This window comes from Arachis hypogaea, chromosome 19 (assembly GCF_003086295.3).
Source record: "Arachis hypogaea cultivar Tifrunner chromosome 19, arahy.Tifrunner.gnm2.J5K5, whole genome shotgun sequence".
In the NCBI taxonomy this organism is placed as follows: Eukaryota; Viridiplantae; Streptophyta; class Magnoliopsida; order Fabales; family Fabaceae; genus Arachis; species Arachis hypogaea.
The window spans coordinates 76,424,394-76,437,774 of NC_092054.1; the positions used below are offsets into that span (position 1 = coordinate 76,424,394).

Sequence of the window (13,381 nt, forward strand, 5' to 3'; positions counted from 1 at the left end):
CGAATCAACCAACAAGCAACAGGCATGGTAAACAAAGGGCTACCCAGGGCTCACCAACATTAATACCAAAATCTCAGGGGCACCCTTTGGAGGCAACAGAGCAGAATGCAGAAAAAGAAATGACGCAAAAAATACTCGCCCTAGCCCGTTCAAATAGAAGAAATTATAAAGAGGCAAACAAGAATCCAGATAGCATCACTCTTTCACAAAAATGGCAAAACAAAAAATACAACTTTGATCAAGACAAGGACACCCAGTCTTTCCAGAAAGGTTCAAACTTTTTGTAAAGAAACTCAACGAAGATCGAAACTTTGCGCGAAAAGAAAAATATGCAAACAATAAAGCATAAAAGAAAGACGGCTATTAAAAACAAAAGAAGAGTACCAACCTGCGATAAAGAAGGAGTGATCGCGATGAAGGCGCAGCAGAGACACGAACGATCCACACCAACAAGCGGTTCGAAAGGTCAAAGAAAGACGCTTGAGACAAAAATCAAAGAGCAAGAATCAAAGAAGGGAAATTCTTTTTCGAGAGGAAAGCGAAGATGAAGAACAAGCAAGGAGTGATAAATTCAAATAAAAGAGGGAAGAAGAAATGGCCAAAAGGGATAAAAGAGCCAATTAATAGGCTTTAAAGGTGCTTATATACTCCCGTGGAATCAAACCTCTCGAGAAACGAGCACAGCAATAAAGGAGCGAAAAGGCAAAAACGCTCCGTATCTTTAAAATGGCATTTAGCAAAGGCGAAACTTACAAGAGAAGGAGCAGACCGGACAAATGCTTGAACATGACCTCAAGGGGAAGGTCGAAGCTCAAGCAGGGGCACTGTTCAAACCCTGGGTCGAGCTAAGCGATCCGGGTTGGACGAAGACAAAGATGGCCGACCTCTTATAAGGTTGGCTCTTCACCGACCTCTTCCAAAAGAGTTCAGCCAAATCACCATGTAGGCCCAAAGCAGGCCTAAAGCAAAGGATCACCGCTCACCAAAAGGCGGTGGACCAAAAGATAAAGATCTCCTCCACAAAATATAAGATAAGATAACAAACTTATCTCAATGAAGGTCACTCCACACTACTATAAATACACTGGAGCACCCAGGTATAACTCACACTCTGATTCTACACAAAAACTTACCTAAAGCCCGTGCTAACTTAAGCATCGGAGTCGCTTGCAGGTACCACCACCCTCTGGTGATCGAGGATCAGCAGCATCTCAAGATTCAGCAGGTCAGACCCAGTAGCTCCAACCACACCCGAAGATCTCATCTGAGATCGACCTTCGGTTTCAGGTAACCCCCAGAACAAGAAGTATAGACTATTATCTATTGCTAGAAAACTCTGGAAGTTAGCTTTTCAACGCCATCAAGACCGCATCAATTGGACCTATGTAGCTGAAGATATGCTCATTAGAATGCACGGAGATAAAGATTGACAACATCTGCTATCTTTTCTTCGTCTCTGAACAAAACTCTACCAAACTAGCCCAAAACTCACCTAAAATCATAAAAATAACACAAAAACTCAAAGTAGCATGCAAAGATGAATTTTACACTAAAGGATAGTAAAAATTAATAAAATCTAACTAAAAACAACTAGAAAATGCTATGAAAAAGCGTATAAAATGTGCACGCATCACAACACCATACTTAAACTGTTGCGTGTCCTCAAGCAACCAAAAACAAGATAGGGCTAGATAGAAGGGAAAAATACATTAGGTTTTAGAGTTGTCAATGAAGCACAGTCTAATTACTCAGTGGAGCTATTAATACTTTATTTCTAAACAGTTTTGGCATCTTACTTTCCTTTGAAGCTCAGGCATATTAGCACCCTTTGGTACTAGAATCCGGATAATATTATTGATTCTCTTCTTTTAGTTTTTCTTGATTCTTGAACACAGCTTTTTCTTTTGGTGCTTTGCACCTTTGAGCCTAGCCGTGACTTTAAGCGTCTTGTTTTCAAGTATTACCACCTGATACACAAATGCCACAAGCACTTAACTGGGGGAACCCTTTGGATTCGAATTTAGCTTTGCTTAAATTCCCAGAGAGTGGTGCTCAGAGTTCTTAAGCATACTCTTTATAGCTTTGGATTACGACTTTAAATTCTCAGTCCCAAGATTTTCTTGACACCTTCACACCACAAGCATATAGTTAGGGATAGCAAATCTTTTGAGCTTTTTAGGCCAATTTTGACCCTTCTAACTATTGATGCTCAAAGCCTTGGACCCTTGTTCTTTTAATTTTTTTCTGTTTCTTTTACTTTTACTTCAAGAATCAATCTTTTTTATATTTCAGAGAATCAATAATACTTCTCTAAATTCACTGTTCTTCAAGAGCCAATATGCTCAACCTCAATATCAATCATGCTGAGTTAATTTATACATTCAAAAAATAAAGGTAAGGCCACCACATCTTAAGTAATTGGAATAACTTATGATATACTCAAAACCTTGTGGATTTTACTACTTTTTTTTCCAAAAATTTTCTTTTAAGCTTGATGAGGAATACATATAAGACATCCTTAAAACGAAAATACTAAAATAAATAGCTAAATAAAAACTAAGAAAATCCTAATAGTGATCATGTGACTCAAAATTAAAATACAGAAATTAAAATAAAGTACTGAAAACAGGGATAGAATAAGGGAGATAGAACTCAACCACCTTTGTCATGGTGGCTGCTGCTCTATCCGAAGGACATTTTTTTGCGCTTCAGCTCTTCTAATTATCATCCTTGCCTCTCTTGCTCCTCAGTCAGCTGGTGAGGAATACGAGACTGATCTTTTTGTTCCTCTTTATAGTAGATATCAACTGTTCGATGGATGCTGTCAGTTGAGTCCAATATTCGTGCGAGTGGATGCTCAGTTCTTGAGGCTGCTCAGGTTGCTTCCTCTTAGAAGGGGAAACTGGCTCCTGAATTGGGGCTTGAGTCAGTTCTCTACTATGCTCCATACTCTTCTTAGTGATTTGGTCATCCACTATAATCTGTCAATCAGGACTTTGGCCTCGTCATACAAGCGTGAGTTGAGGTAGGGAAAAGCCAGCCTAGATTGGGTTGAGGTCTTTGCTGCGATCTTATACATCTCGCAAGGGATCAGTTAATGAACTTCCACTTCATTGCCAAGCCTGATGCAGTGGATCATTACAGCTCACCTCACAGTGACCTCAGAGCGGTTGCTAGTGGGGAGGATAGAGTGCCCAATAAAATCCTGCCATCCTCTAACAATTGGCTTGAGATCCATCCTTCTTAGTTGGAGTGGTTGACCCTTTTTGTCATTTTCCATTGTGTTCCGGGAAGGCATATGTCTTTTAGGACTTACTCTAGCCTCGGGTTAGTGTGCACTCTCCTGTTGAAAGAGTTAGGGTCATCCTCCAATGGGAGTAATTTGAAATTTTTCCTCACTTTCTCCATTTCGAACTCCAAGGTCTTCCCCCAGACCATGGTGCGCCATAAGTTGAACTCAGGTCTCTTTTTCTTTTGTTTGTCCGTCATCCATAGATTTGCATAAAATTCTCGGTCCTTTAAAGCTCCAACCTTAGTTACGGGATTGGCCAGAATTTCCCAACCCCTCATTTGAATTCACTCTTAAATTTTTGGATATTCATCAGCCTTCAGTTTGAACTTGACTTCTAGAATTACTATCTTCTTGCTTACTACATTGTAGTAGTGTTCCTCATGAAGCTTGGAATAAAATCGGTTAGGCTTATAAGCGGCTATTGAGGGAGCTCTTTCTTTTTTATTTCTTGAGATAGATCCTCCACCCTTTGGTGCCATGAAAGGTTAAAAGGTGAAAAAGCGGAGTGTTTTCAATACCAAACTTAAAAGAAGTTTACTCTTCCCTGAGCAAAGAGAGAAGAAAACAGAGGGGGAAGAAGTAGAGGGTGTGTAAGATAGAGGTGTAGGGGGCGTGAGGGAGAGGAGGGGTGAATGTGTATTAATAGGTTTGGGAGGATAGAAATTTTGAAATTGAATTTAGAATAAAGATGATATAAGATAACAAAATTTTGAAATTTAGAGCAAAAGTAAAGAATAAAGATCGAGAAACATATGAGTGAAAAGATATGGTATGCAAAAATATGGGTTAGAGAGCTATGAAAGAGATGAAAAATATTGGATAAAAAAGAAGAGTTGCTTTTGAAAATATTTGAAATGGCAAGATATAGATCGAAAAGATATGATGTGCAAAGGATATCGTTTGAAAAGATAAGATTGGAAAAGATTTGGTTCAAAAAGATTTGAATTGAAGAGGTTTAATTTTAAAGTGTAGTTTGAAAAAGGTATGAAATGGAAAGATATGTTATGAAAAGATAAGGTTGGAAAAGATTTAATTTGAAAAGTCAACTCCACCCCCCTTATTTTAAAAATTCGAATTCTCGCTCCCCCCATTTCTGGGCATTCAACGCCCAGATCTGGCGTTGAACACCAAATGGGGGTCATATATATATATATATATATATTTGAAACGGGGCCTTCAACGCCAAGAATGGGCATTGAACGTCCATAGGGGATAAAAAAATTCATGGATGGCTCTTGTAAGGGCGCTGAACGCCAGCTCTCTTCCGCTTTCTGGTGCTGGTCGCTAATTTTGGCGTTCAACGCTAGAAAAGGGTACCTCTAGGTGGTCTATTTTCTCACCTACGCATTCCATTCTCTATTCTTAGTGCTACACATGATCGCAAACATTAAAAAGAAGAGAAAAATAAAATGATATTAAATCGAAACCAAAATAACGTAAAAGAGAACAAAATTAAATATACTATACATATGGTTGGGTTGCATCCCAACAAGCGCTTCTTTTGTGTCATTAGCTAAACATTCACTATCATCACATCAATAAGAGATTGCATTGCTCGCGCACCAACTCGTCCCCTAGGTAGTGTTTCACCCTGTGGCCATTGACAAGGAATCTGCTGCCCAAATTTAGGTCTTGTAGTTCAACATGACCATAAGGCAACACTCCTATAACCACAAAGGGTCTGGACCATTGTTGATTTGAGATTTCCAGGAAATAGCTTTAGCCTTGAGTTGAATAGTAACACCTTCTGGCCGGGCTCAAAAACTCTGGAGGATATCTTCTGATCATGCCATTTCTTGGATCCTTCCTTTTAGAATTTTGCATTTTCAAACGCAGCATGCCAAAATTTATCTAGTTCATTTAATTGGAGCAACCTCTTCTCTCCTGCAGCCTTGGTGTCAAAGTTTAGGAACTGAGTTGCCCAGTATGCTCTGTGCTCCAATTCCACTGGTAAATGACATGCTTTGCCATAGACTAGCTAATAGGGGGATATCCCGATGGGGGTCTTGAACGCAGTCTTGTATGCCCAGAGAGCATCATCAAGTTTCCTGGCCCAATCTTTTCTGGAAGTTCTCACTGTCTTCTCCAAGATCCTCTTGAGTTTCCTGTGTGAGACCTCAGCTTGTCCACTTGTCTGCGGATGGTAAGGGATTGCCATATCTCTGCAGAATTGAGTCTAGCTCTCTATTACAGAAATGGCGGCCTCCGTCACTGATTAGTGTCCGTGGACACCAAATATGCTAAATATGTATTTTTAGAGGGCTTTCAGGACAACTCGGGTGTCATTAGTGGGTGATGCTATTGCCTCATCCTATTTAGACACGTAGTCCACCGTCACCAGGATGTATGCGTTTGAGTATGAGGTTAGAAAAGGTCCCATGAGGTTGATTCCCTATACAACAAATAGCTCAATCTCCAGGATTCCTTGCTGTGGCATTTCATGATTATGAGGAAGATTTCCAGCTCTCTGACACCTATCATAATTGTGAACAAACTCCTGGGAGTCCTTGAAGAGGGTTGGCAACTAGAACCCGCTCTAAAGGACCTTTGTGGCTGTTTGCTCTCCTCCAAAATGTCTGACATATTCAGAACTATGACAATGCCAAAGGATCTACTGGGCTTCCTCTTTAGAGACACAATGCCGGATTATGCCATCTAAGCATCTTTTAAAGAGATAGGGTTCATCCCACAAGTAGAACTTACCGTCATGCAGCAGCTTTCAGACTTGCTGTTTGGTGTACTCCTTGGGGATAAACCTCATGGCCTTATAGTTTGCAATGCCTGCAAACCATGGCACCTCTTGGATTACAAAAAGTAGCGTTCCCTCCTCGGGCTCAGATCCGGGATAGATGGTCAGCCACTTGGTTTTCTGATCCCTTTTTGTCCCTGATCTCAATGAAGAATTCCTGAAGGAGCAGTACCCATCTGATTATCCTTGGTTTAGAATTCTGCTTGGTTAGAAGGTACTTAAGAGCAATATGCTCAGTATAAACAATAACCTTAGAACCAATTACATAGGATCTGAACTTATCAATGGCATAGATAACTGCTAGTAGTTCCTTCTCTGTCGTGGTGTAATTCCTTTGAGCATCATTTAGAACGCAACTGGCGTAATAAATGACATGCATAAGCTTATCATGTCTTTGTCCCAGAACCGCTCCAATGGCATAATCACTGGCATCGCACATCAGTTCGAATGGTAGAGCCCAATCGAGTGCAGAAATGATAGGCGCAGAGATAAGCTTTGCTTTTAAGGTTTCGAAGGCACGCAGGTAATCTTTATAAAAAAACAAATAGGGTGTCAGTAGCTAGAAGATTGCTGATGAGCGGATAATTTATACGCTTTTTGACATTGTTTTTAGTATGTTTTTAGTAGGATCTAGTTACTTTTAGGGATGTTTTCATTAGTTTTTATGTTAAATTCACATTTCTAGACTTTACTATGAGTTTGTGTGTTTTTCTATGATTTCAGGTATTTTCTGGCTGAAATTGAGGGACCTGAGCAGAAATCAGATTCAGAGGTTGAAGAAGGACTGCTGATGCTGTTGGATTCTGACCTCCCTGCACTCAAAGTCGATTTTCTGGAGCTACAGAACTCGAAATGGCAGGCTTCTAATTGCGTTGGAAAGTAGACATCCAGGGCTTTCCAGCAATATATAATATTCCATACTTTGGCCAAAAATAGATGACATAAACTGTCGTTCAACGCCAGCTTTCTGCCCAAATCTGGCGTCCAGCGCCAGAAAAGGAGCCAAAACCAGAGTTGAACGCCCAAACTGGCACAAAAGCTGGCGTTCAACTCCAAGAAAGACCTCTACACGTGAAACACTCAAGCTCAGCCCAAACACACACCAAGTGGGCCCCGGAAGTGGATTTATGCATCAATTACTTACTCATGTAAACCCTAGTAGCTAGTTTATTATAAATAGGACCTTTTACTATTGTATTAGGAATCTTTTGAACCATCTTTGAGTCTTTTTGACCATCTTTGGACGCCTGGTTCTTAGATCAGAGGGGCTGGCCATTCGGCCATGCCTGGACCTTTCACTTATGTAATTTTAATGGTAGAGTTTCTACACTCCATAGATTAAGGTGTGGAGCTCTGCTGTTCGTCAAAGATTAATGCAAAGTACTACTGTTTTCTATTCAACTCATCTTATTTCGCTTCTAAGATATTCATTCGCACTTCAACCTGAATGTGATGAACGTGACGCTCATCACCATTCTCCCCTATGAACACGTGCCTGACAAACACTTCCGTTCTACATGAAATAAGCTAGAATGAATATCTCTTAGATCTCTTAACCGGAATCTTCGTGGCGTAAGCTAGAATGATGGCGGCATTCAAGAGAATCCGGAAAGTCTAAACCTTGTCTGTGGTATTCCGAGTAGGATTCAATGATTGAATGACTGTGACGAGCTTCAAACTCGCGATTGTTGGGCGTTAGTGACAGACGCAAAAGGAGGGTGAATCCTATTCCAGCATGATCGAGAACCGACAGATGATTAGCCGTGCTGTGACAGAGCATGTGAGCATATTTTTCACTGAGAGGAGGGGATGTAGCCACTGACAACGGTGATGCCCTTGCATAAAGCCAGCCATGGAAAGGAGTAAGACTGATTGGATGAAGATAGCAGGAAAGCAGAGGTTCAGAGGAACGAAAAGCATCTCCATTCGCTTATCTGAAATTCCTACCAATGATTTACATAAGTACCTCTATCCCTATTCTATTAATTATTATTCGAAAACACCATTATCAATTTATATCTGCCTGACTGAGATTTGCAAGGTGACCATAGCTTGCTTCATACCAACAATCTCCGTGGGATTCGACCCTTACTCACGTAAGGTATTACTTGGACGACCCAGTGCACTTGCTGGTAAGTTACACAGAGTTTTGAACCATGGTCTTGGCATCATGTTTTTGGCGCCATTTCCAGGGAAAGAAAGAGCAATGAATTTTACATAATTAAAGTGTAATCACGATTCCGCGTACCAAGTTTTTGGCGCCGTTGCCGGGGATTGTTCGAGTTTGGACAACTGACGGTTCATCTTGTTGCTCAGATTAGGTAATTTTCTTTTTATTTTATTTTCAAAAAAAATTTTTCAAAAAATATTTCTAAAATTTTCTCATCTGTTTTCGAAAATAATATAAAAATGTTTTCAAAAAGTTTATTCAAAATTTTTAAGAATGAATTCTAGTGTTTCATGAAGCATGTGAAGCCTGGCTGGCTGTAAAGCTATGTCTAAAATTTATTTGGACTGAGGCTTGCAATTTGTTATCAAGAGCAATATACTGTGGTGTTAAATGCTGAAGCTTGGCTGGCCATTGGCCATTTCTAGTGTTTTGGACCGGAGCTTTCATTGAAAGCTTGGCTGGCTCATGAGCCATGTCTAATTCCTGGACTGAAGCTTTAGACTAAGAATGCAAGATTCCTGGAATTCATGTTAAAAATTTTTGGAATCCTTATTTTTTTCCTTTTCATATAATTTTCGAAAAATACCAAAAAAATTAGAAAATCATAAAAATCAAAAATATTTTTTTTGTGTTTCTTGTTTGAGTCTTGAGTCATGTTATAAGTTTGGTGTCAATTGCATATGCATCTTACATTTTTCGAAAATTTCATGCATTCATAGTGTTCTTCATGATCTTCAAGTTGTTCTTGGTAAGTCTTCTTGTTTGATCTTGATGATATTTTGTTTTATGTCTTTTCTTGTTTTTCATATGCATTCTTGAATTCTTAGTGCGTAAGCATTAAAGAATTCTAAGTTTGGTGTCTTGCATGTTTTCTTTGCATTAAAAATTTTTCAAAATTGTGTCTATGATGTTCATCTTGACATTCATAGTGTTCTTGGTGTTCATCTTGACATTCATAGCATTCTTGCATGCATTCATTGTTTTGATCTAAAAATTTCATGCATTGCATAATTTTCATGTTTTTCATAAAAATTTCAAAAATCAAAATAATATCTTTCCCTTTTTCTCTCATCAAATTCGAAAATTTGAGTTGACTTTTTCAAAAATTTTTAAAATCAAGTTGTTTCTTATGAGTCAAATCAAATTTTCAATTTGAAAATCTTATCTTTTTCAAAATCTTTTTCAAAAATCAAATCTTTTTCAAAATTCTTAGTTATTTTCGAAAATCCCAAAAATATCTTTCAAAAATATTTTTCTTATTTTTATATAAAATTTTCGAAAATAACAATAACAATTAATGTTTTGATTCAAAAATTTGAAGTTTGTTACTTGCTTGTTAAGAAAGATTCAAACTTTAAGTTCTAGAATCATATCCTGTGATTTCTTATGAATCAAGTCATTAATTGAGATTTTAAAAATCAAATCTTTTTCAAAACTAATTTCTAAACTATCTTCTTATCTTACCTTTTTCAAAAATTTGGTTTCAAAATATCTTTTCTAACCTCCTAACTTCTTATCCTTTCAAAATTTGTTTCAACTAACTAACTAACTTTTTGTTTGTTTCTTAACTTTTTCAAAACTACCGAACTAACTCTCTCTCTCTCTCTAATTTTCAAAAATATCTTCCCCCTTTTTTTTCAAAAATTTCTTTTTTATTAACTAATTATTTTTTATTTTAAAATTTTTCGAAAAAATACTAACTTTTTTCAAAAACTATTTTCAAAAATCACTAACTCTTGTTCAAAAATTATTTTCGAAAGTTCCTTCTCTCTCATCTTATTCTATTTATTTATTCATCTACTAACATCTCATCTCACATCTCAACCCTCCTCACAGTTGTGTTTCTTCCATTATATTACACTCTTTGTCTCCCCCTCTTCTTCAACTCACACAGGGATCCCTTTACTGTGGTATAAAGGATCTCTATTATTATTATTATTTTTCTGTGCCCTCTTCTTTGTCATATGAGCAGGAGCAAGGATAAGAACATTCTTGTGGAAGCAGATCCAGAACCTAAAAGGACTCTGAAAAGGAAACTAAGAGAAGCTAAAATACAACAATCCAGAGATAACCTTTCAGAAATTTTCGAACAGGAAGAGGAGATGGCAGCCGAAAATAATAATAATGTAAGGAAGATGCTTGGTGACTTTACTGCACCTAATTCCAATTTACATGGAAGAAGCATCTCCATTCCTGCCATTGGAGCAAACAACTTTGAGCTGAAACCTCAATTAGTTTCTCTGATGCAGCAGAACTGCAAGTTTCATGGACTTCCATCTGAAGATCCTTTTCAGTTCTTAACTGAACTCTTGCAGATATGTGATACGGTTAAGACTAATGGAGTAGATCCTGAAGTCTACAGGCTCATGCTTTTCCATTTTGCTGTAAGAGACAGAGCTAGATTATGGTTGGATTCTTAACCCAAAGACAGCCTGAACTCTTGGGATAAGCTGGTCATGGCTTTCTTAGCCAAGTACTTTCCTCCTCAAAAGCTGAGCAAGCTTAGAGCTGATGTTCAAACCTTCAGACAGAAAGAAGGTGAATCCCTCTATGAAGCTTGGGAAAGATACAAATAGTTGACCAAAAAGTGTCCTTCTGACATGCTTTCAGAATGGACCATCCTGGATATATTCTATGATGGTTTATCTGAGCTATCAAAGATGTCACTGGACACTTCTGCAGGTGGATCCATTCACCTAAAGAAAACACCTGCAGAAGCTCAAGAACTCATTGACATGGTTGCTAATAACCAGTTCATGTACACTTCTGAAAGGAATCCTGTGAGTAATGGGACGCCTATGAAGAAGGGAGTTCTTGAAGTTGATACTCTGAATGCCATATTGGCTCAGAATAAAATATTGACTCAGCAAATCAATATGATCTCTTAGAGTCTGCATGGAATGCAAGCTGCATCCAACAGTACTCAAGAGGCTTCTCATGAAGAAGAAGCTTATGATCCTGAGAACCATGCAATAGCAGAGGAGAATTACTTAGGTGAACCTTATGGAAACACCTATAACTCATCATGGAGAAATCATCCAAATTTCTCATGGAAGGATCAAAAGCCTCAACAAGGCTTTAATAATGGTGGAAGAAACAGGTTTAACAATAATAAACCTTTTCCATCATCCACTCAGCAACAGACAGAGAACTCTGAACAAAATACTTCTAATTTAGCAAACTTAGTCTCTGATCTATCTAAGGCCACTGTAAGTTTCATGAATGAAACAATGTCTTCCATTAGAAATTTGGAAGCACAAGTGGGCCAGCTGAGTAAAAGGATCACTGAAATCCCTCCCAGTACTCTCCCAAGCAATACAGAAGAGAATCCAAAAGGAGAGTGCAAGGCCATTGACATAAGCAAAATGGCCGAACCCAATGAGGGAGAGGAGGACGTGAATCCCAAGGAGGAAGACCTCCTAGGACGTCCAGTGATCAATAAGGAGCTTCCCTCTGAGGAACCAAAGGACTCTGAGGCTCATCTAGTGACCATAGAGATTCCATTGAACCTCCTTATGCCCTTCATGAGCTCTGATGAGTATTCCTCTTCTGAAGAGAATGAGGATGTTACTGAAGAGCAAACTGCCAAGTTTCTTGGTGCAATCATGAAGCTGAATGCCAAATTATTTGGCATTAATACTTGGGAAGTTGAACCTCCCTTGTTCATCAATGAACTAAGTGATCTGGATCAACTGACATTGCCTCAGAAGAGACAGGATCCTGGAAAGTTCATAATACCCTGTACCATAGGCACCATGATCTCTAAGGCTCTGTGTGACCTTGGTTCAGGAATAAACCTCATGCCCCTCTCTGTAATAGAGAAACTGGGAATCTATGGGGTGCAAGCTGCTAGAATCTCATTAGAGATGGCAGATAATTCAAGAAAATAGGCATATGGACAAGTAGAGGACGTATTAGTAAAGGTTGAAGGCCTTTACATCCCTGCTGATTTCATAGTCCTGGATACTGGAAAGGAAGAGGATGAATCCATCATCCTAGGAAGACCTTTCCTGGCCACAGCAAGAGCTGTGATTGATGTTGACAGAGGTGAAATAGTCCTTCAATGGAATGAGAACTCCCTTGTGTTCAAAACTCAAGGATCTCCCTCTGCAACCATGGAGAGGAAGCAGAAAAAGCTTCTCTCAAAGTAGAGTCAACCAGAGCCCCCACAGTCAAACTCTAAGTTTGGTGTTGGGAGGCCACAACCAAACTCTAAGTTTGGTGTTGAACTCCCATATCCAAACTCTAAGTTTAGTGTTGGAGAGTCTCAACAAAGCTCTGCACATCTGTGAGGCTCCATGAGAGCCCACTGTCAAGCTATTGACATTAAAGAAGCGCTTGTTGGGAGGCAACCCAATTTTTATTTATCTAACTATATTTTCCTTATTTATATGTCTTTATAGGTTCATGATCATGTGGAGTCACAAAATAAATATAAAAATTGAAAACGGAATCAAAAACAGCAGAAGAAAAATCACACCCTGGAGGAGCATCTGTTTGGCGTTCAGCGCCAGAACAGAGCATGGTTCTGGCGCTGAACGCCCAAAATGGGCAGCTTCTGGGCGCTGAACGCCAGAACAGGCATGGTTCTGGCGTTCAACGCCAGAAATGGCAGCAAATGGGCGTTGAACGCCCAAAATGGGCACCAACCTGGCGCTGAACGCCCAGAGTTGTGTGCAAGGGCATTTTGCATGCCTAAATTGGTACAGGGATGTAAATGCCTTGACACCTCAGGATCTGTGGACCCCACAGGATCCCCACATACCTCCACTCACTCTCTTCTCTCTTCTCAATCATCCTCTACTCCCAATAAACACTCTTCCCTATTAACCCTTTACCACTCACATCCATACACCCACCTACCTTCAAAATTCAACATCTCTTTCCCACCCAATCCCACCCATATGGCCGAATATACACATCCCTCCATGTCCTCCATATCTTCTTCTTCTTCTTCTATTCTTTCTTCTTTTGCTCGAGGGCGAGCAACATTCTAAGTTTGGTGTGGTAAAAGCATAGCTTTTTTGTTTTTCCATAACCATTAATGGCACCTAAGGCCAGAGAAACCTCTAGAAAGAGGAAAGGGAAGACAAAAGCTTCCATCAAGGGTCTATAGCTCAGTGGTAGAACATTTGACTGCAAATCAAGAGATCCCTGAGATACCTCAGGG

At 39.2% G+C, this 13,381-nt stretch overlaps 1 non-coding gene across 1 annotated transcript; it reads right to left on the reverse strand.

Moving 5' to 3' along the window:
• Positions 1-10,709: 10,709 nt before the first annotated feature.
• LOC112780454 (small nucleolar RNA R71) lies at positions 10,710-10,817 on the reverse strand. Its single transcript, XR_003191289.1, has one exon. It is a non-coding gene; the product is annotated as a small nucleolar RNA R71 (small nucleolar RNA).
• Between the last annotated feature and the right edge of the window lie 2,564 nt (positions 10,818-13,381).